This window comes from Clytia hemisphaerica, unplaced genomic scaffold (assembly GCF_902728285.1).
Source record: "Clytia hemisphaerica strain Z4C2 unplaced genomic scaffold, Clytia hemisphaerica genome assembly, whole genome shotgun sequence".
In the NCBI taxonomy this organism is placed as follows: Eukaryota; Metazoa; Cnidaria; class Hydrozoa; order Leptothecata; family Clytiidae; genus Clytia; species Clytia hemisphaerica.
Window position 1 is genome coordinate 29,455 of NW_027103828.1, and position 23,054 is coordinate 52,508.

The 23,054-nt window shown below is 35.1% G+C and overlaps 1 long non-coding RNA gene across 1 annotated transcript; it reads right to left on the minus strand.

The window, feature by feature from the left end:
* Positions 1-2,775: 2,775 nt before the first annotated feature.
* Positions 2,776-6,222, minus strand: LOC136806780 (uncharacterized). Its single transcript, XR_010846609.1, has 3 exons — positions 6,016-6,222; positions 5,471-5,566; positions 2,776-2,938 (listed from the first exon to the last, which is right to left on the minus strand). It is a non-coding gene; the product is annotated as an uncharacterized lncRNA (long non-coding RNA).
* Between the last annotated feature and the right edge of the window lie 16,832 nt (positions 6,223-23,054).

The window sequence follows — 23,054 nt, forward strand, 5'->3', positions numbered from 1 at the left end:
CGAAGAAAATATTCTTTTAGATAACACATTCCACGAAACTAATTTTCTTAAAATATAAATTTCGAACAGGCGAAGGAGAGCCAGGGCCTGGAAGTTCTGGTCTTTAAAGTATCCAAACGGATTAGGTAGTCAGTATTAATTATTAGGTAGTAAGTATTAAGTAGTAGGTATTAGGCGTTTTAGACCTGCCCGTGATTAAATCTTAAATTTATTTTGTCGGCTCCGTAAACCGGGTTGACACGGTTCCAAAACCGGTAGAGATCGCTTTTCAAACCGGTTTGTACCGGTTTGTATGTAAAAATCAACAAGCTCGAGATACTCAATTTTAGAAACTTTGACACCGATTTCTCAACCGTTTTAAACCGGTTTAAGTCGGGAAAAACAGATCTCAACCGGTGTGTTGCGAGTCAAAACCGGTGTGTGTATTTGCTGTATGGAAATCGCTTGGCAGGACACAAATTGGTGAATGGCAATATATAAATAATACTGGAGTACAGGAACTGAAATACTTCAACATCAACCTTTTTATATAAGCATAAGGGATATAAGCTTAACGGGTTAGTTGGACCAGACCGTAAACCAGAGACAAGATAATAAAAACTAGATGGTGAAATAGTTTACGGTCTGGATATCCAGGCTACAATTTAACTGAAAAGAGTGCACATGGATTTGAGTTTAATGTGGTTCTATATCTTTGCTATCAGCAAAAAACAACAACACAACCTACTTGATTGTCGAACTGAATACAAAAGTGTTTAAACCTCATCTGAAACGGTTAGCAGACTATATCAAGCATGGAGATGGAGTTTGGTGGAGCCTAGTTCAGAATAGAATTACCTTCTTTGATGGCGATGAAGAGCCGGACTTCCGTCCAAAGGGCCCTGTTTCGAAGAATCATACCGAAATGCAGTTGCACCAGGTACTTTTTGTGTGACAAGAAATATGACCACTTATTCGATCTGGTAGCATATTCTGGTCGTTTTAAAATGACTATTTTACAATTATGATATTTTAGTTTTGCTTTCATTTACACATTTTAAGTTTAAATTTCAATTTTACAGATATATGAACCTTTGGAGACATATTGGAGAGAGTGTTGCAAGTAAGGATACACAACTCAATTGCTGCAGGAAGATTGTAAGCTACATGTTTTTTTTATTAAGAAAACCAACGGGATAAATAAGTTGTTCATGTTTTCAAGTTTAGGATGATTTGATATATGATTGAAATCTTTTTCTATTAAGGGAACTATGAAGCTGACGAAGAAGAAACAGACGAACCTGAAGGTATTTTAGGATTAATTTAATTATCTGCTATTTATTACTGAGTTAATTTTAGGGGTTTGACTCTTTTTCTTTTAATTCTATGCCTGACCTAACTTGCATAAATCTTACTATACAATAGATTTGGCAGAAATTGATTTAGACACGGAACAGATAGAAAAAACGACTGATATTGTGGAAAAATAAGGTAAGAAAGGCAACCTTTCGACCCTTTCATGTATAAATGAAATAAATAGGAAAATGGTGCAAGTTATTTATGGGCCTTAATATTTCTGTTCTTCTTTTTTTAAGGCATGACAGATGTGGTAATAGGAGAAAAGTCAAGTAGTTCAGCGTTCAGCTTCTTCAACTTCACGTGAGTTAGATAATGATCATGACCCGCTTTCTCATTGATGACACCCCTTTCTCATTGACCTGATAACTATTGTGTTTAAATAAGAATGAAATATCATTTTCTCAGAATAAGCTTATTCTTTTGTGTGGAGCCGTCCAACCGGGTCTGTGTTACAGGGGAGTCTTATTAGTTAACCAAAATTTACTTTATTAATTTACAACAACTTCGTATAATATAGGTGTGAAAGATATTACATTGACAGAAAGTGTCAATTTGCCGGAAGCTGCTGCCACTGGTTCAAGTAAGTACATCTTCACTCCTGTTTCGATTAAAGTGTGATCTAGTTTGCTACTACTCGAAGAAGTACAGTAAAACACGGAAATCAAAATATATACAACCTAAGAAATGAATGCAGAAAAAGTTATTCGCTTCAATATTATGTGGGAACCACTCTCTAGGGAATTATTGTAATAACAACGACATGGTTTCCATATTGTGAAAAAAGAGCGTACACTTTAACCAAATAGACTTCAACAATTTTATTAGCATCCTATCAGTTATTTCGAAACTCTTTGGAATGACTGAGAAGGTGAAACAGTTCGATTACCATCACTCAAATCATAAAGATTGCGGATCCAAATCATCCTTTAGAACCTGCTCCAAATCTATTAATTTATTTAATTATTTCATCATGTAGAAGAAGCCTTTCATTGTGACGAATGGTTTTCAAATTTAACTTCTACTTCTTTTGATTTCATCCTACGTTTAAGGGGATGGGATTTCGATTTGAAGCGCAAGAGAATATTTTTTGGGAAATTGCGTTTGTCAAGAGCATAATTTTTTGAATCAATGTGATTCCGATTTTAAGCGCAAGAGAACGTTTTTAAGGCAAATCCCTTATCATCTCGAAAGTCAGTTTGTTTTTTTTTAAATTAAAAATTTGTTGTGTTTACTACGCTCAAGTGAACCACAATATGCCTCATTTACTCCAGAAAAGTCGATCACCCAAACAGTTATTCGAAGAAAATACTTATCCCCCTTGCAGCTTCGAATAACCGGGATTCTACTGTATATCAAAGACGTTGACTTCATGATAAGCCCATTAACATTAGGGTTAGAGATGAATGCGAAGAGAAATTTAAGTATAGCAGAGAATTTATTAAATAGTTAGCAAACTTACTTAAAAAATTCCAATACAATATTTAAAACTTATTAATAACTCATAATGATAGTGTCAGAGTGTCCTTCGAACTGATGATGTTGCGTCGGGATGAAGATGAATGTTGGTGTATGAAAATTGGTTGGTGAAGCAACATGGTTTCTAAAAATCAAAATTAGACTAAAAACAGATTTTCCCGTATGCTTATAAACAAGAGTGTATATCAATCAAATGCAATGATAAATGTTCGAAGCTATTTGCCTAGATTTAGTTTATTAAGAGGAGTCTGTTAAATGACGCGCCCACGCGCCTTACGCGCCCTACGCGCCTGAATTTCGACGCGTCTTTAAGTTTTGACGCACCTTCTTACGCGCCTTATTATCGATGTGCCCTAAATTTTTGGCGCGCCTTACTTACTTGCCTTATTACCGACGCGCCCTGAGGTTAAGTATCAGTACATAACTCAGGACGACGGACGAATTTTTGAAGCCTTCGTTCGCGCTACGGCACTTTTCTACAGGCTAACCCAAAAGCTAGGCAGACATACCCCGGGCAAAAATATTGGATTTGCTCTAGAAAGAGAAACTGAACGGAAACGTGTTCTAGAGCAAAACCGATATTTAACCTCGCTATTAGTTCTTTTCAAAGCAAATAAGGAATTGTGTTTAATGTCCGCATATTTATTTTTCTTATAAGCATCTTCTTTATAAAAAACCAATCAATAACTTTTGATTTGAGGGGATTAGGCTTTCGGTAAGCAGTATTTTCAAGGCAAGTAAGGGACTGTGCTTAAGGTGGGCATATTTATTTTTCTTATAAGCATCGTCTTTATAAGAAACCAATCAATAACTTTTGATTTGAGGGAGTTAGGCTTTCGGTAATTAGTTCTTTAGCAAAGCCAGGAAAGAATTGTGCTTAACCCTATTTTTATCAGGGGGGGGTGTTTTCCACCAGGCTGGCACTCTTTTGCTAATAGCTCACTGAAAATTTTTTTTACCACTCTGAAAGTTTTTGACTTTTAATATAATCCTAGTAGCAGCATGTATACCAAATTTTACGATTATACACCGACCAGATCAGGTTTTATGACTTTTTTGTGCAGGCATATCATAAAATCCACCTAAAACCCTGTAAAATCCCAAAATCTTAAATTTAGCATAACTTTTGATCTAGGCATCCAATTGACTTCAAATTTTGACAGGTGTTAGGTATCAATGATAAATTTTAAAAAATATTTTAAAAATTTTCAAAAACTGCTGACGTCATCATAAATGACGTCATTGTTTTTTGAAAAAATTTACTCATTTTCTGCATGGATTTTAAGCCTCGATTTTATTAGTATATTAAAAACCGGCAAATATGTTAAAGATATTCTTTTTGGCTTTTAGAAAATCAAAACAGAATTGAAAAATCTCCATTCGTTCAACTTTAATTGCTATCTTATTGAATAGTACTTTTTCATTGGTCAGCGATAATTGTGAAACTTTGTGATGACGTCATCACCTTTATGATGACGTCATCAACCCAAATTTTTTTCTATGAACTCCTTTCATGGTAGAGGACATTTGTGCCAAATTTCAAGTCCATACCGTTTCTAGATCAAAAGTTATACAAGGCTGGTGGAAAACACCCCCCCTTGAGAATACAAAATCCGAAAAAGCCTGATAATAATAGGGTTAACGTAAGCATATCTATTTTTCTTTTAAGCATCGTCTTTATAAGAAACCAATCAATAAAATTTGATTTAAGGGAATTTGGCTTTCGGTAATAACTTTTTTCATAAATCAAACATAGCATACTTGTTTTTACAAGCATCATTTTCGTAAGAAAACTTTCAATTAGTTTCCTTCAATCTGAATCTCCTATAATTCCTAACAATTTTTCTTTAATTATGTGATGCCGAAGCTTTTGTCAAAAATAGTTTACTTATTTTTGAAGAATGGTAGAATATGTATACATAGGCATTACATTATTATTGGTCAGATAGGGCTGATGCGTAAGCATACTTTTAAAACTATTGATTTAAAGATGCATGGTAAGCAGCATTAACGATCGCTATAAATGCCCCCATAGCCCTGAATTTATGATAATTTAATAAGGAATGCTACTTTTAGCCTGAGTAATCGCCCTACCGTTACACTCTTATTTATTTATAAGCATAACGCTTAAAAGCACAATTTAGCTAAAATTTGGAAAATAATAAGGCATAATCAATTAAGTATGAACTCGCAAGAAAATAACACACTGACAATTCAACCAGAAAATGAAATATTGATAAAACCATGTGTCATTGAGTCTATAAATAAATTTTTACGAAGTGTTTTTGATAAATATGATAAATGATAAAGAAATAAAATCACTTCTGTCTCATAGAGAATGCTAAAAAATTTGGATTAGAAATCAGAAAAAATGAAATGAACCGCCGTTGTTGTCGTCTTTTTTTCTGAATAATTTTTTGCAGAACGTTAGCCTTTCACGTGCCGGGGGGCAATAAAAATCGCGTCAAAATTTACAAAAATTTAAGGTAGTAATAATGTAAGGCACGTCAAAAATTTAGGGCGCGTTGATAATAAGGCACGTAAGAGGGCGCATCAAAATTCAGGCGCGTAGGGCGCGTAAGGTGCATGGGCGCGTAAGGCGCGTCATTTAACAGACTCTATTAAGAGCATTATTCAAATTGTACTTAAAACTTACCTTAATCATTTATACATCAAACGTCAATTGTAAGAGAGATCTTTCTACAGTAACTCGAGATACTCTGTTTGTAACTTCGATCGTTTTTATAATAACCTGTGAGAAAAAGAAAATGTAAAACATAACTTATGCATGCCATGAACAGCACTTTCTCAAATTAATTTTTACTGATTCAATCAAAATCTCCAGAAATGATTTATGAAAAGTTTATCTTAATACACGCTTTTTTATAAGAATATCAGGGTGAAAGTTATGGCCAAATCGTAAGAATGTACCCTAAGAATACCATCCAGGGTGAATTTCAAAGAATTTGATAAGAATACAGTCCCTTTTGTATTTGATTAACAGAAAGAACTGCTTCCTTTGTTAGAGATAAATTGAAGCTTTGATGAAGAAATGTAATTTTAACCCAAATGTTCACTCAAAAGTTCAAACTCTCAAATCCAACATTAGTACAATATTCTTATAAAAAAAGCGTGTATTGAATTGCAATCATCACGTTTTTCAAAGAAACCCAAAATTACGCAATTTTTTAAAGTACTTACATCAGGTATAAGGCAATCTGCAATCACGTTTGCAAGTTCCGATTCTGGAAAAATTTCCTTAACCCAGGCCAAGTTGTAGCTTGCGCTAACTATGCAGTTGAGTTATCACTGATGTGGGCTGGCATTCAACATGGCTACCTCCAATTTTTAGAAGACCATCTTGCATCTACATGGCTGAATCACGGTAATCTCATTGCCAAACTCCTTGAGATACGCTACTTTCTTATTAATCATCTTCCCAGGAGAATGTTGATGAGGTTTCGTTAGCAGCCATCAGGGTATCAGTATTGTAAGGCGCACACCTAACCAACCGAGTTAACAACGCTAATACCTAATACACTGATACCCCATGCCCATACAGTTTTAAAAAATTAGTTAGTTGTAGATCAAGAGTAAAAGTTTTATTACACCGGGCACATGTCTGCCATCGTAGCATTGCATCATGCAAGAGAAATTACCCAGTGTATAATGGGCTATTCCAAAAAAAAAATTATACAGGGGTATTGACGAACCTTTTTCACCAACCCCCTTGGAAATTTTGAAAAAATAATTATCCTCTGGAAGATGCTCATTCCTTTTAAATCATTGTGCTAGGTTGGTTGATATTCTTTTAAAAACCTTATTATGCTCTCTTCCGTGCCCATGAAGAAGATCAAGCTTAGAAAAATGAAATGGAAAAGTCTAGCAAATACCAAGTAAATTTTTGCTAAGATGAGAAAGTTAAAGGGGAACTAAACATTTTTTGAGGTCATGCTTTTTTGTCTCCAAGAACTACACAACACAGTATAAGTTCGAAAAAATATAATTTCCACTCTCAATGTCTTTCCTATTTTGTATAAAACCTTCTTTAAAAAACGTATAATTTGTTTAAAATGAACCTCTTTACACATGTTTGTGACGTCATATATGAATTTTGTGTATGTTCATCAACTTTAAAGCTTGATATTTCGTGAACAAGAAATAATAGGAAGACAGTAAAATCATTTTTGATTTCAGGAAGGATTCAGTTTTACGTGGACTAAATTTGGGATTGTCAGCTTATTCCAATAAAAAGTTCAATTTTTTCAATCGACTCTAAAATCCTTTTCACTCACTTGTTTTCGAAAGTTCAAACATAGTTTTACCCTACTCAACAATGGCTTTTTAATGAATTCTGTCTCTTGGTTAAACCATTTGTGGATAAAAAGTTATGGCTACACAAAAAAAGTTAAAGGTTCTCTATCAACTAAAAGTAAGAGCTTTTCCAATTACTTTCTGAACGTGTTTACGTCAAACAGATGGCTCGACTTATTCCCCTAACAAAATATGCATTGCTTTAAAAATATTAGATTTTCTGTAAACATAAAGAGCTATATCTTTTGATAGAGAAGTTTTTAGAGAAAAATATTTTCAGAGGTCATTCCTTGGAAGTATGTGATGTGACTTAGGTATTTTCAAAAAAATGTTTAGTTCCCCTTTAAGCTATCCTTCGGTATCTTTTTGGTATAATTATATAATTCATTTTAGGAGGAAAATGGAAGTACACAGCGCACGTGTTGCACAGCCAGCCATGACATGCTCTGAAAACTTGCCACGACACAGCTATTAACTTATACATAGGCCGCAATCTAAAACATGTTCCGTTCGCGTCACCCGACCGACTCACCTTCAAAACATTAAAAGTCGGAAAAATGTTGGAAAATGTTTTTGATAGCTAAGCACTGCTTTGAATCATCATTCGCTACGAGTTTTTGTTTACTTAAACCACATTGATTTTAAAAACCTGACAAAATTTACTACCGACCGACCGACTGACTGGATTTAAAGATGTTTCATGACGCAAACAGAACATATTTTAGATTGTCGCCATATAGGCCAGGGGGGAAGTCCCCAAAACCACCCCCCCCCTGATATCCAGAAAAAAATAGAAAGTGGAGTGTTCGGAGGGAAAACAGTCTTGTAACTGATCACTGCAGTCTATTTCATAACTAATTACTACAGCCAGTATAGAAATAATGCTGAAGTAGTTTGTTATTCAATAGACTATCTTGTTCACCCAGTTCCAGCTAGCAGCCAGTGTAAATCAATGTGGAAATTTTACTTGCGAAATTTGTAAACAAAATGAAGAAGCATTCGGCGAGCCATTTTCACGAAATATCTGTTGTTCGTTGCCAGGGGACGGTTTTTGATGAAAAAGTGAACAACAGGTCTTATTTTCTAGGAAGGTCGATTTCTTTCAAAACATCTGCTGGTCGCTTACAGGAGATGACGTCATGGGTGAACAACAGATAGGATTTTCTAGGTAATCACATCATGTGTGAACAACAGATAGGATTTTCAAGATAATTATGTTGTGCGCGAACAGCAGATTGGGTTTTCTAGGTAATTACGTCATGCTAGAACAACAGATCGTTTTTCTAGGGCGGTGACCTGGAAATTTTTTTGAAACACAAGAAAGCGACCAACAGCTAGAAAAATCTCAGATGAGAACAGAGGGAGTTTTGCTGCAGGATCACGGGTATGTTCTGTCCGTCCTTTGGCAGTTTTGGCCTTAAAATGGACTAAAACAGCGGACCCTAAAAGGGGCTAAACATTATTAAGGAAGATTTTAATTTATTTAAGGTCAAGGGTAAAAATTTCAGTTTTTACGACCCTGTGTGGAATTTTGAAGATCCAAAAAGAGACCCTTAAGGGCGGTATATACCCTCCCCCACCATAAAAAAATCCCAGAGAGAAATAATGATTATCCTGGTATACATTTGTGCCTACTTGCGGACGGATTAATTAGACGGCTATTAGGTACTCGAGAGTACATTCTTTCTTTAGTTTAAAGAGGAATTTCTTTTGGGCCATTTTCAGACATTAGTTTTATGGAGAACAAAGAGTTTTTTCAGGTTTCATTCATTACCAGTAACTACGCGGAAAAGAGTCTTAAAAGCGCAAACATTTCTGCCCTTAAAGTAAACAAAGACAAGTAAACAAGGATGCAACAAACGGAAGTTCATTTGAATTTGAACTGAAAAATAACTGGAAGAACACATTCTGATTTAATTAATTTAAAACGTTTATTTGATAAAAGTATACAACAGTAAAAAACAACAACTATAATCTAATCTATTTAATAGAATGGATAAAAATTACACACCCTTTGCCGACCAGTAAACTGGGGTTAAAATAAATAGGACGGATGAAAATTCGTTGAACTTTACGGGGTTGACCTGATTGCCAGGGTGGGATATGCTCTTGAAAGCCGTTAAATAGGATAAATTACGCTTTTGAGAACAAAACATTGAATCAAAGTGAAACAATCGAGACTCAATGAACCTAATGTAAATAATAGACTAAGCATAGTGCTAATAAACGAGATAAAACGTTTCTATGCTAGAATTCAAATGAGCCGAGGTGCCACGAAAGGAAACCCCCATGAGAAAGTTCGAAATATCAATAGCGGGGCACTACAGCCACAAAATAAATCAAACCAAACAAACCAGCGGCGCTGATTGAGCTGTGTTCTACGATAAGTCTTCGACAACCAGCTGTGCTACACGATAAGTCTTCGACAATCACCCAAGGCGCGATTCACCACAAAATAAGCATTCTAGTCAAAGACCTAAAAGGGTAAATAATAAAATAATTCCCTAAAGCAAAACGAAAAGAAGGATAAAATAAAATAATTGATACGAATCGCTATCGCTTAATTTCGCGAAAAAAGTATCAATCAGAAGCTTGAATTAGTAATACTAATCTACTTCAGTCTTGTGTTGGTGTTCTATCATTTCTCATGCTTATTTATTGCCTCTTAGGTTCCAAATAAACAGGGGTTAGAGCGGCCCGTGTGGTTTTTATACAAATTCCGGAACAAAAGTAAAATTTTCCCATATATTTCAAAAGATATACCACTCGATTACAAAGATAACGCTTAAATCCAATGCGTCAAAAAAATACGGCGTATATTTCAAGGCTTCCCTTTTTCTTGCCTTAGAAAGGTTAAAGAGTCGCTTCTAGCTAAAATCAGGTTACTAAGAACCAAAAAAAGGGCAGCTGAAAAAATCCTTTTAAGGTCCGGGGGGGGAAGGGGGATTGGAAAATTTAGAAAAATTAACAAGCAGGGGTGGGGCGTTTGTTTGGAACCTAAGAATACCTCGCCATGGGGCTGACCATAGTCAAAATCGGTTTTGTAATGAGAAGATAAAGCTTTTGTTTTAGGTTCCTGACACTTTTAACAAAAAAAACTGACCTTATAAATTAAGTCATAAATCAATCATAAAGAATGGAACCCCGTAATGTAAAGGTAGAGATTCAGATTCAGCTACGGCGCGTAAGGTCGTGGGTTAATTCCTGGCCATACTAAAGATTTCCGAAATGATACCTCTCCAATTAATAATGTTCAGCAGTTAAAGAGATAGATCAAAGGTAAGTGGAGCAATCCAGGGAGAAAGAGTGGAACTTATTTTCGCCAAATTAAATTCCCGCCAAAATTTCTTCCTTTAAGGTATTGGAACTTAATTTCGCGTATGAGAGGACTATTTGTTTACAAATATGGCCTATTTTGCTCTAAAAAGACCAATTTTATAAGTGATTTTTTAAATCCTGAGAATATTCGTGTTTCGTGGATTTGTCGAAAAACCGCAAAAATTTCTCCCTTAAGGTACTTTTTATAATTGTAATTAAATCCGCTAAGAGTACAATTTAGAATCTAATTACAAAAATGATGCTGTGAATTTCAAAGACGTTGATGAATGTTATATTACCGTCTTACAAAAAGTGCTTAGTTTCAATAAACAACTTTTATGTTTCCAATTTTTTCACATCGCCCGCCAAGAATTGAACTACCGCGCCGGGAAGAATAAGTCATAAGTTGGGATTTATTTTATCACCACCCCACTCAAATCGAGAAAGTTTTAGTCACTCCCCAAAAGAAGTTTATATGCTTGCGAGACGTTCGACGAAAAGTTGCGAGCTTACAAAGTTTCTGGCAAAGTAGGGGTTAATGAATCAACATGGATTTTTGTCGCGAGAAAGACGCTCTCCAACTCAACGTTCGACTATTTGATACGCTCCCTCATTCAATAAAATTGAAAGTCACCGTCAACAAGAAACTCTCATGAACAACGCATTCTTATTTAATCAAGTTCCTAGTTCGAGAAGATCGAATTTTATAGCGCCAATTTTAATCAAATTTAGCGCCTGGGTTTTGCTGAATTTTGCTGAAAGTGGAAAGAAATCTAGTAGCAATTTGGAAAATTATTCTATTCTTAAGGTTGGGCTCGATTTTCAGAGATTTAAATAGCTTCCTGATTTTTGAAAAATAAGAAGACGGGAGTCTGGGTGTTCTAAAGGTGAAAAGATTATCCAGTTTAATTCCAATTTCTTTTTCTAACAGTTAGTAGCTGTAAGTAATTATCAATGTCAAATAATATGAACAAACAAGCATGGTTCAAAAGCATCTTTTAAGAATTGAAAACAAGATTCTATGAAGGTATGTCAACGACAACTTAGATTACAGAGGCGATGGAAGTTGAGTTATACAGATCTTACTTGAACTAAAATTGTCTGTAACCCTTTAAGTGCCACAGTCATTTTTTTAAAGTTTTTTTAAAGAAAATCGCTACTTGCAGTTCAAACTTTAAAGGCTTATATAGGAAGGAGTTAGAAGCTCGTTCATAGTGCGTTGGATAGATTAGAGTCTCTTTTTTCTTTCAGACCTGCCTGAATGATAGAAAGGTGCCCAGTGGTAAAAGTACGAATTAATTCGCTGGAAGACAGAATCAAGAAATCTGGGTCAAATTTGAATATTCTTGGATCACTCGTTGATTAAAAATGGTAAAAAAAAAAATGATTAAAATCTTTAAAAAGTTTTTGTCAAACTTTTGCATTTTGTTTACTTTTTAACTTAAAATCTCGCTGAAAAGACTCACTTTTGATTTTTTTTTGCTTGGCCATGAAGCCCAATCCAATTCCTACGAGTTAGACCAAAAAATGACGATTTCTAACTCAAACTATGCATTACAGGAGGGCTTCGCCCTCCTACATAGCCCATGTCTGATATTTACGACAATGGCACTTAAAGGGTTAAAAAGAGTCGAAAACCAAGTTCCATCAACTATTCCACGAAAACCTCCGATTACAGAAGCAATTGAAATTTAAACCACAGACAAGTTAGTTACTTTTGTGATGATTTAAACATGTCAGTCACTTTGTCACAAACAATCAAAGAACATGTGATAATAATGGTCCATTTATTTAAAGTTGAAAATAAGATTCTGTTAACATACTTCCACGACAACCTCTGATTATAGAAGCGATGGAAGTTGAGTTGTACAGATCCTTATTTGGACCAAAATATTTTTTTTTTCAAGAATCGAAAACGAGATTCTGTCAACATACTTCCACGACAACCTCTGATTACAGAGACGATGGAAGTTGAGTTGTACAGATCTTCCCCAACCCCCAATTTCATTAAAAAATTTCTTGATAATTGAATGTAAACAATAAGATTGTCGCAGTCATTTGGTCAGTCACTTTGTCACAAACAATCATTCAAAGAACATGCGATAATAATTGGTCCATTTATTTAAAGTTGAAAATAAGATTCTATCAACATACTTCCACGGCAACCTCTGATTACAGAAGCGATGGAAGTTGAGTTGTACAGATCCTTATTTGGACCAAAACATTTTTTTTCAAGAATCGAAAACGAGATTCTGTCAACATACTTCCACGACAACCTCTGATTACAGAGACGATGGAAGTTGAGTTGTACAGATCTTCCCCAACCCCCAATTTCATTAAAAAATTTCTTGATAATTAAATGTAAACAAGAAAGTTATTTGATGTAAACAATAAGATTGTCGCAGTCATTTGGTCAGTCACTTTGTCACAAACAATCTAAGAACATGCGATAATAATTGGTCCATTTACTTAAAGTTGTAAATAAGATTCTGTTAACATACTTCCACGGCAACCTCTGATTACAGAAGCGATGGAAGTTGAGTTGTACAGATCTTATCTGGACCAAAATATTTTTTTCAAGAATCGAAAACGAGATTCTGTCAACATACTTCCACGGCAACCTCTGATTCCAGAAGCGATGGAAGTTGAGTTGTACAGATCTTCCCCAACCCCCAATTTCATTAAAAAATTTCTTGATAATTAAATGTAAACAATAAGATTGTCGCCGTCATTTGGTCAGTCACTTTGTCACAAACAATCAAAGAACATGTGATAATAATGGTCCATTTATTTAAAGTTGAAAATAAGATTCTGTTAACATACTTCCACGGCAACCTCTGATTACAGAAGCGATGGAAGTTGAGTTGTACAGATTTTATTTGGACCAAAACATTTTTTTTCAAGAATCGAAAACGAGATTCTGTCAACATACTTCCACGACAACCTCCGATTACAGAGACGATGGAAGTTGAGTTGTACAGATCTTCCCCAAACCCCAATTTCATTAAAAAATTTCTTGATAATTGAATGTAAACAATAAGATTGTCGCAGTCATTTGGTCAGTCACTTTGTCACAAACAATCAAAGAATATGTGATAATAATTGGTCCATTTATTTAAAGTTGAAAATAAGATTCTGTTAACATACTTCCACGGCAACCTCTGATTACAGAAGCGATGGAAGTTGAGTTGTACAGATCTTATTTGGACCAAAACATTTTTTTTTTCAAGAATCGAAAACGAGATTCTGTCAACATACTTCCACGACAACCTCTGATTACAGAAGCGATGGAAGTTGAGTTGTACAGATCTTCCCCAACCCCCAATTTCATTAAAAAATTTCTTGATAATTGAATGTAGACATTGAAACTTCCCCGAGTAATTCTATTGTCAACCATTTTGTCACAAAGGAAACCCTTTATGTTCGTCGAAAAACGTACATTGTATAAACAAGTTCAAGAAGCGTTAGAGAAGTATCACTAATGATCGAAGCATTACGACTGTTCGTTATCATTTGTTGAAATAAAGGACAACAAACAGTCTTTTCATCATATTGACTTATGAAAAACGGATAAATCAATTGAAGGCTGTTTTAAAAAAGATCCGAATTTGCATACTTAACTTGTATTTCTGTGAATTTGACAAAGTTCTTTCTCACCATTCACAAGTGATTCAACATCCCCTTCATAAATGAATCAAACAAATGGTCGATTGATCACGGCATCTTTGAAAATGCCTCATACTTCTTTTCGCCATGCCACTGTAAGCTATGTGCGAAAAATTCGTAAAAAAAATTAAAACAATGGACACATATTCTTTATTGCACTTTAATTTACTTCGAAAATAATAACTTTAAAATTAAAACACATAAAAATATACCTACCTTGAAACAAAAACGTTGATAACATTCGTTTTAAAATGCGTCACTTTTTATTCTTTGGGAACGATTTATTTGGTTTTCGGACGATCATTTCTTTGTTCTCATTACCACCGTTGTTGAGCCGTCTTCAGGTTGTGGTCAAGCTCTATCAAGATTTTGCTAATTAGCATGTGTTTATTTTTCTGTTGAAAAATGAAAAATAAGCTCAAAATTATAGAAATATTGTAAAGTTTTCTGGAAGGTCAATTAAAACTCAACTTTGTGGTTCTTACGACCAAGAATCAGGGAGGGCGATCATAAAAGAAATTTCTGTTGTGTACATTTCTAACCTTCACCTTTCTACAGAAGCATAAGTGGATTTCTAGTTTGTGTCAAACTCTCCCCCTTCTTAGGTATCAAACAAACAAATAAAAAATTGAAATGGAAAATGAAGAACATGATATTTTTCAAAAAAAAATTTCACGGTGATGATGATGATCTAAAAATAAAGAATCACTCAAGTAAGTCAATTTTTCGTCTTCACTTTTAAATTTAAGTTTTCAATTTTTTAATGATAATATCTAATCAAAAATATCTTTTCGGCGAGCACAAGATTGCAATTTAATTCAAATTCTATGAAAAGTTACATCTTTTTGTCACAGCTGCAGATTATTTGGATAATACACTTTACTTAAAGCTTGAATATCACTTTGAGAAACTAACAAACAGAGTATAATTTTAAGATCAAGGGATCCTTCGTCAAGTCAGATTTGAGCAAAAAAAGTAAACGAAAAATACTTTGAATCTGATTAATTTCTAACGTTTTCGGTTTTGAATAAAATATACAGGTGTATTATAAATATGATAAAAAATATTGACATAAGGCTAGGCTAAATAAAAAACTTGGCTTCCAAGCAGATTTATGGTAGGTTAATTTAGGTGAGCCTTATTTAAATACTATTCTAGATGCCCGCTTAATTGTTAAACTGCAGAAATGATATACTTGACAAAAACGTAAACTTTACTTTGACAAATTGTGCAATGTTTTTTTCAACTCGAAACCAATCCCCTTTAGAACTAGAAAATGAGATAAGTACTTGAAGCAATCACCTTAATGTGTTGTTGTATGGGGAAAATTTTGCAGGACATTTCCCCAGCAGATTTATTTGAAATGAGTTTGTTGACCCCCTGGCCAAAATACTGTCAGTTACCGCTTACTACCCACCTACGGGTGGAAGCTATGAAAAAATCCAACAATAAAAATACAAACGATTTGAAAAACTAAAAACAACAACAAATCAGCCTCAAAATAGACCTCTGACTTTTGAAAAAAATAAATATTAAAAAACTACTAAATAAATTAAGAATCTAATGAACAATAACGCAAATATTTAAAAAAATTGTGTTTCCGGAATGCGGGCGAGGGAAAATCTTTTTCATTCGGCGAGATGCAAATTTTTTTCAATTTTGGCGACATTGCAAAAACTGTCATATGAAAAAAGCATAATCAATCATAATTAATCAGAATTTTATTAAATATGTTGTATAGAACGGTGGCAGAAACTCAATCTTTGCTTGAATTTTGAAACTCAATCCTAATTTTTGTACATGAGCCATGAGAATCATGACAGAAATTTGATGTTTTAGGCCCTTATTAACAGAAAAAGCCCATTCTGAGGTTAATTCTTTGTGTTTTAATAGTTCCCAACTAATTAAACAGAGCCTGGGTTGATTACTTTGTTCTTCAAGCTTAACTCAAACTCAATCTTTGAAATAAAAACGGTAGCAGCTCAAAACCCTGGAAAATTGACTGGCTAAGGATAATTTCGTTAGTAATCAAGCTGTGAATTTCAGGCAGACAATTACAGAGAACCGTGTGAATTGATGTACACAAGACGAGCTGAGAATAGGAATCAGTGGGAAATCGAATTAGCGCTGAAATTTCGAACGCTAAGAAAGGTGACCAGTAAGAATTGATTGGCTATGTTTTCAAGTTATTAGGATCTGAGAAATTCAAATCAGCATATGCTAACATTCGCATCAGTTTATCAAAGAAGAAATCATAGCATGGATTCCCAGGCTAGCAGACAATTGATTAAAAGTTGAGGAATGAGTGTATACATTGGAATTCAATTCAGAGGTGAAGAAGAGGTGTGGTTATTAAAATTTTTCATCAGCACAGCAAATCATTTTACATTATACAATTGTACTGAATTGGCTGATACAATGTCACCAAAAAAAGTATAAATATCTTGGTCATTAGTAAACTTAAAGAGAGTGAAAAAGAATTTTCCCTGTACCTCAACCAGTCGATTTCTAAAACACTAGTTTTTATTTTCACTTGAATATCAATATTTTGCTTGGCATATGCAAATAATGTCATTGAGTTCATGTTTAACCAAAAAATTGATACTGGTATGGATATTGAATTGGAATTGCCATTGGAATTCTCACACATTGACCAGAATGAGGCAATACTGGTGGTATCACAGCATTAGGTATGATGTTGTTATTGTTGTTTACATGTTGCATGTTTGAATGTTGTGAGTTTGCATGTTGCAAGTTTGCATGTTGCATGTTTGCATGTTGCATGTTTGCATGTTGCATGTTTGCATGTTGCATGTTTGCATGTTGCATGTTTACTTGTTGCATGTTTGCATGTTGCATGTTTGCATGTTGCATGTTTACTTGTTGCATGTTTGAATGTTGTGAGTTTGCATGTTGCATGTGTGCATGTTGCGGGTTTCCAAGCAGTTGACCAAGGTTTTGCACATGAGCATGCAAAAGCACTTGTTGAAGCTCGATTTGTTGCTTCAACTTTACATTTTCTTTTTTTATTTGCTTTAATTTTCTTACCGCTTTAATTTTGTGTCGGGCATCATTGAGTGGTAAGCCGTTTGTCGGGAGAGCAACCTCATCATCGCTGTCAAGAAAAGCATCATCCTGCCCCACTTCTGACAGCTCTGGAAGAAGGTTGCTTCTTTTGGACATGTTTATCTTAATCTATTATAGGATAAGAAAAAAATCAAGTCTCAAGTTTAATAATTTTAAATGTATTGAATTGCTTGAAGGAGCCCATCCTTTTTCTTCACAAATTCACAGGGTTGAAAAGCTGTGAACTATACAAAACCTGGACTTTGGACCAGGCGTCGCCCTGGACTTTTTAGTTGGAGTAATATGAAATTAGGTTAGTTTTTGAAATTGAAAAGATGGCAAAATATAAACATTTGGGTGGCTTTTTTCACTGCACTCCTAGATTCAGATAATAAACATTTTGATAAAAAATAATTGAGATTTTAAGAAACAGTGAACCAGGACGACGGCAAGTTACCTCCCTCAAGCAATATACAAAACACAACAACGGAGGTACGCAAGGTAATTCTGAGGAACACCTGTTAAACTACACAATGCGTTTGAAACCCAAACAAAACTATCCAAGCTAATGCAACGTTAATTTATACAGAATCAACTAAAACAAGTCAACAAACAAGATCTATAGTATATCAAAACAAATTCTCTATAGACTATAGACGAATTTAAAAAATCAGTGCATAACAGAAATATCAATACCTCCTTCAAGCACAATATATACAAAAACACAACAACGAAGGTACGCAAAGGTAATTCTGAGGAACACCTGTTAAATTACACAATACGTTTAAAACAAAAAAAACTGCGCAATAATATGTACGTACAACTATGTACAATATAACAATAACAGAGGTTCGCAAAGGTAATTTTGAGGAAGACCTGTTAAATTACACAGTACGTTTTAAAACTAAATAAAACTGCTCAAGGCATATCTACAACATACAAAATCAAACGTATGAAAGCTCTACAGTGTACAGAAGAGAAAAATAAACTGAACAAACTCATCACAATGAAGTTCATCATTTAATAAACAGACCCAATGTTTCTGTTAAATAATACTAACAATAAAATAAATCAGATTATAGCAAAAATGAACAAGAATTTGCTAACCCTATCAATGGAAAAGAATTTACATGGTGATGAATTGAGGAGGAAGTTCCAAAGCTAATGGTTCATCTGTACCCGCCAAAGGTGTATCAACAGGAAAAGGAGTTAGTTGACCCTTCTCAAGGCATTCCAAAAGATGCATCCTCATAATTGGCTGATCATAACAAATTTTCTCAGGAAATCTTCCATTAGCAATATCAATGGCATATGCAATACAAAAAAGGCCACAATCATTGGAGCCTTCTTGTTTTACCACGTTTTTGTATTGAATCTTGAGTTTTCCTTCATCAAGAAGATTACCATAGCACTGTAGCAATTGAGCCTTCAAATTAGTGGATGGTTCACAATACAGGCTGTCGTAGACATATAACTCCTTTCCTTTACATGATGATAATACCCAATGGCTGTGACCATCATGGTGAATTTGCAAACTAAAAACATTATCTACTGGCACTGGTTTAAGCTTTGAACGCTGACTCCTTGATCTCATTGAATCTTGCAGGCCTTCTATGTTTGGGAACTGTGTTTTGATCATTTCAGTAGCTTTCTTTATCACAATATCGTTAATCCAGCTTCCGTTTGCAACCTTTTCAAGTGCATCATCAAAAATCTTTTCATCACTCAAACTAGTTCCATTCTCTTCGACATCAGACTGTATAATATCAATATCGATTATTGAGGTGCTTCTGGCTTTTTTTTGAGTCTGTGAAGAAGCCTTATCATACGAGAACGATTTTAGTTTAGCTTTTGATTTATCAGAAACCTTCCTTTTTTTCCCTGGAGTGGCAGTGGTAGCTGACAAACTCCTTTTTGGAGCCTTTTGTTTTCCACTAGAGTTCCCTCCATCCAAAGCAAATTTCATGAAAGAATCTTCAGAAGCAAATACCTTTTCAGCAGAAACAAAGCCTTTTCGCTTAGTGAAATTGATTGGACGATCAAAACAAGATTGACTAAGCCAGACGGGATCTTGTTGTTCTTGCCCTTTGAATTTCACTTGGTACAAGAATTCCTCAGTTTTAGGATCCAATTTTTTCTGAAGAACATCGTCAACTTCATAAAACCCTAGTGGAGGTAAGCTATTTGAGAGCTGTTTGGCATATTTCAAATCTTCAGTCAAGTTAAGAGATTTTTCAGCCGCATGTAAAATACTGAGTGATTTATCTAAAATGCTGTATTGTCCATTTTGATTACAGGACATCTTCAACTCCCCCAATATGTTCGAAACCTTGATCCAATTACTTACAATTATTTTTTTTGGCAAGACATACAACTTATTATCAGAAAGCACCTTTTCTAAAGGGATAAGCTGACAAGTCACATTGTCATCCAAATTCGAGGCACTCTTAACAGATTTACCACTTGAATTGAGAGACGCAACTTTACAAACAGAGATCTTACCCAAAACTTTGGCAACAACAAACCTAAATGCCACAACATTGTGTTGCTCATCCACTTCTGATCTGTCTGGAAGAAACTTGGCAGCTATGTGCCTTCGAGACCTCTCTCTTGATACATACTCCCGTGGGATAAAAAGTTTAAGCGCCTGTGCTAGATGTATATCCCTACTTTCGCCATTTACAACCCTTGACAAAAACCATTTTCTCTTATCTGACACTTCTGTACCTTCTTCCAATGCATTATCTCCTGTCTCAAGAACATCAAGAATTTCATCAGAAATTAATTCATGTTTGTCATCTTTTTTGTCAACAGTGTCACTGAGTGTAGTTTGATCTTCAGGGTTAAAATAGTTGGTGATTAGATTTTCTTCTTTCGCAGCTCCCTTAGAAAGAAGTTCAGCTGCTTTCAAATTCAACTTCTCTAAAGCATACTTTTCATCAACACAACCATCAAACTCATTTTCTTTAGGCACGCCATTTTTGAATCCTGTCAAAAAACCAAGACCACCATTCTTTTCTAAAAATTCAATTCCTTCAGAGCAATACTTTCGAAACAAGGCAATACCTTTCTCAACTCCACTTTGGAAAGCAATTTGTTGTTGCTCTTTGAATTCAACAAAAGACTCCGGATATGTGTAGTCTGAACTCTCAGCCACCTTCAATTTCTGGGACAATCTCCGCCGATTAGTTGTACTATGTTTCTTTCCTCCTGCTGCAATTATATTGTCCTCAGCTGTATGATTAGTTTGAACTTTCGATATTTTCGCCATTATCTCAGCAAGTGTCGGCTGAGCATCCAAAGATTGAAGCTGGTTCGTTTTTCCCTGGATCTCACTGATAATCCTTTCGGTTGTTTTTGTACCACAGTTGGAGAGCGGGAGCATGGCTGTACCAAGTTCTCCAAAGTGGGCAAACATGGCGAGCATATGGCATGTACCAGCAGCAAAAAGAATTTCTGATGTCTTTGAGCACCCATACGTGAGAAATCTCCCACGCTTAGAAGCAACCTTGGCTGCATTCTTTATCGCATTCAAACGTTTAGATTTTTTCTTCAAAATTTGTTTCCAGATTCGGAAAATAGTTATCCCTTCGCTGAGGCTTTCCTGACTTGAAATTGGGTTGCATTCTGGGTGAAGAAAAGGTTTGAAAAGAGCAACAACACCTTCAATATACAAAGACGTTCCTGAGGAGCCTGGAACATGTTCATGCAGAAGTTGTGCAACTTGTGTGGTAAAAACCTTTAGAGCTGCATCAACATTCTGGTCTAGGAAGCGAGCGAAAAGCAAATCGTTGATAGAAAATGAGCAAAGATGAGAATTACCACTATTATCAAGAATATCCTTTAGCTCCCGAAGATGAGTAATAGAAGCAATATAGGAATTTGTTGAACAAGGAAAAAAATCAAGATCCAAGGTATCATATTTCAAGCACTTCAGAAAAAGACGCAGATTATGATCATAATCTAGATAAGCTATGGAAGGTAATGGACCAAAGTATGGTGCAGCAAACTGACTTTCTCCTGCACCAAGAGTCAAATATTTAACACCAACATTAAATGCCTGAGATTGAGGTGTCATTAATGAGACAGCAGCTGCCAATTGGAATCCAGCTGAGTCCGAGCTATGACCAACTAGATTGATAGGCTCTTTCCTTAGTTCTCCAGATGGTAAAAGGAAGCAATTTGATCTGACTACATCCCATATTTTCAAAAGGTGAAAAGAACGATATCCTAAATTTGGAGTAGGCCATATCATGTAGATTAGAGGTTTTGTTTTCAATCCAGATGCTGAAACCAGATTATGAATAGCAGTGCTTTTAGCAAGTTGATTTTTTGTAATAGCACTATCAGCATAACTCTTCAATGCAGTGAATTCATCTGGAAAACCTTTTTTTTCAACTTCCTCAACAATATCTGTTAAAAATTTCCGCGACTCTCTCCAATCATCCAAATCAGGCTCCCAACATTGACCAATTATTTCAATTTTCCCGTCCTTGTCAACCACACCAGACAGCATCCTCAGAGTTCTTGCCTCATCAGTGGCATCAATGACAGGACAACCATTGTACAAATTTACACCCCTTTCAAACACATCTTCGTTCATGCCAAGAAAAAGTTTAGATTGTAGACCGTGCTGTTTTGCACAAGTCTTTCCTGGAAGTCCAAAGAGATCCTGAAGTAAGCTATACTTGTCAGGCCCAAGAGAATTGTGATAATATGCTGCCACATCTTTGATTATTGGTTGAAATTTATGATTTACACCTGATCTCAATTTTCCTAGTAAATTTTTGATGATGTCTTTTTTAATTTCAAGGGAGCTATCTTTACTTTCAATGAGTAAAACCAAGTCAAGGACAAGCTTCCTTACTTCATCCTTTTGACAACTTTCTAACAACAATCTTTCCCAATTGGTTTTACTCATGACTTGCTTTTTGTAAGCTTTATTTAATTTACCAAGGGCTTCATTTCTCTCAAGGACTTCTTGATAATGCTGTTCCTTCTCAGGGTTTGAAACGTAGTCTAAGCGCATCCCTTTCTTACCAACTCGTGATTCTGTCTTTGGAAGGGAAGCCTTTTTGTCACGAAATGATTTAAGGTTTCTGAGTGATTTCCTCTGTTTTTGGCAGTTTTCACAAGTAAATGGGTGTGGACCAGCATTCAATGCATTACCTAGGCAAGGAGGGTCCAGTGATCTTATTCCACCAAAAAGAACTACTGTTTTACCATTTACCAAAATTTTCTGTTCATTTGCAGGAACAAAGACAGACCTGGAAGAGTTAGATTTACTCTCTTCAGACAATGCTGCGAAGTGTTTTGGATGATTTTTTTTCCAGACCTTGTAGTCTTGACAATTTTCATGATTTAATTCATTCAAACATTTCTTCCACATTTTCCTCTCCAAGAAAAAACTTTTTGGATTTTTTCTTCGAAGGTTTTGATCATGTTTAAATTCATTAACAAGGTCAGGGTCCCATAAATACATGCAAGACACCCTCTTCCCTTTTTCTTGCAGCAAATCTTTAAAATAGCTTGAAATATGCTCTTTGTGTTTATCATTTGAATCTTGTTGAGACACTATGTGTCTTTCCAAAAACTCAATTGCATTGCTGTGGTGATCAGTTACAGAATGCTCATAGAGCTGTCGACAGCCCTCAAAGACACCAGGGCCCATCTTACAGAGTTTTCCACTCCGCTTCAAATAATCACGATAAATCTCACAGACCTCACATTTGAACATCAAGTTTGGTGAATAGCTTTCTGCTGTAAATTGTGGAATCGACATTGAAACTTCCAAGTATTCCAACATTTGGCTAGCTGCATTACCAACAGATATTGGAGGAAATGAGCCACATAGAAAAGCATTAATGCGTGTCTCC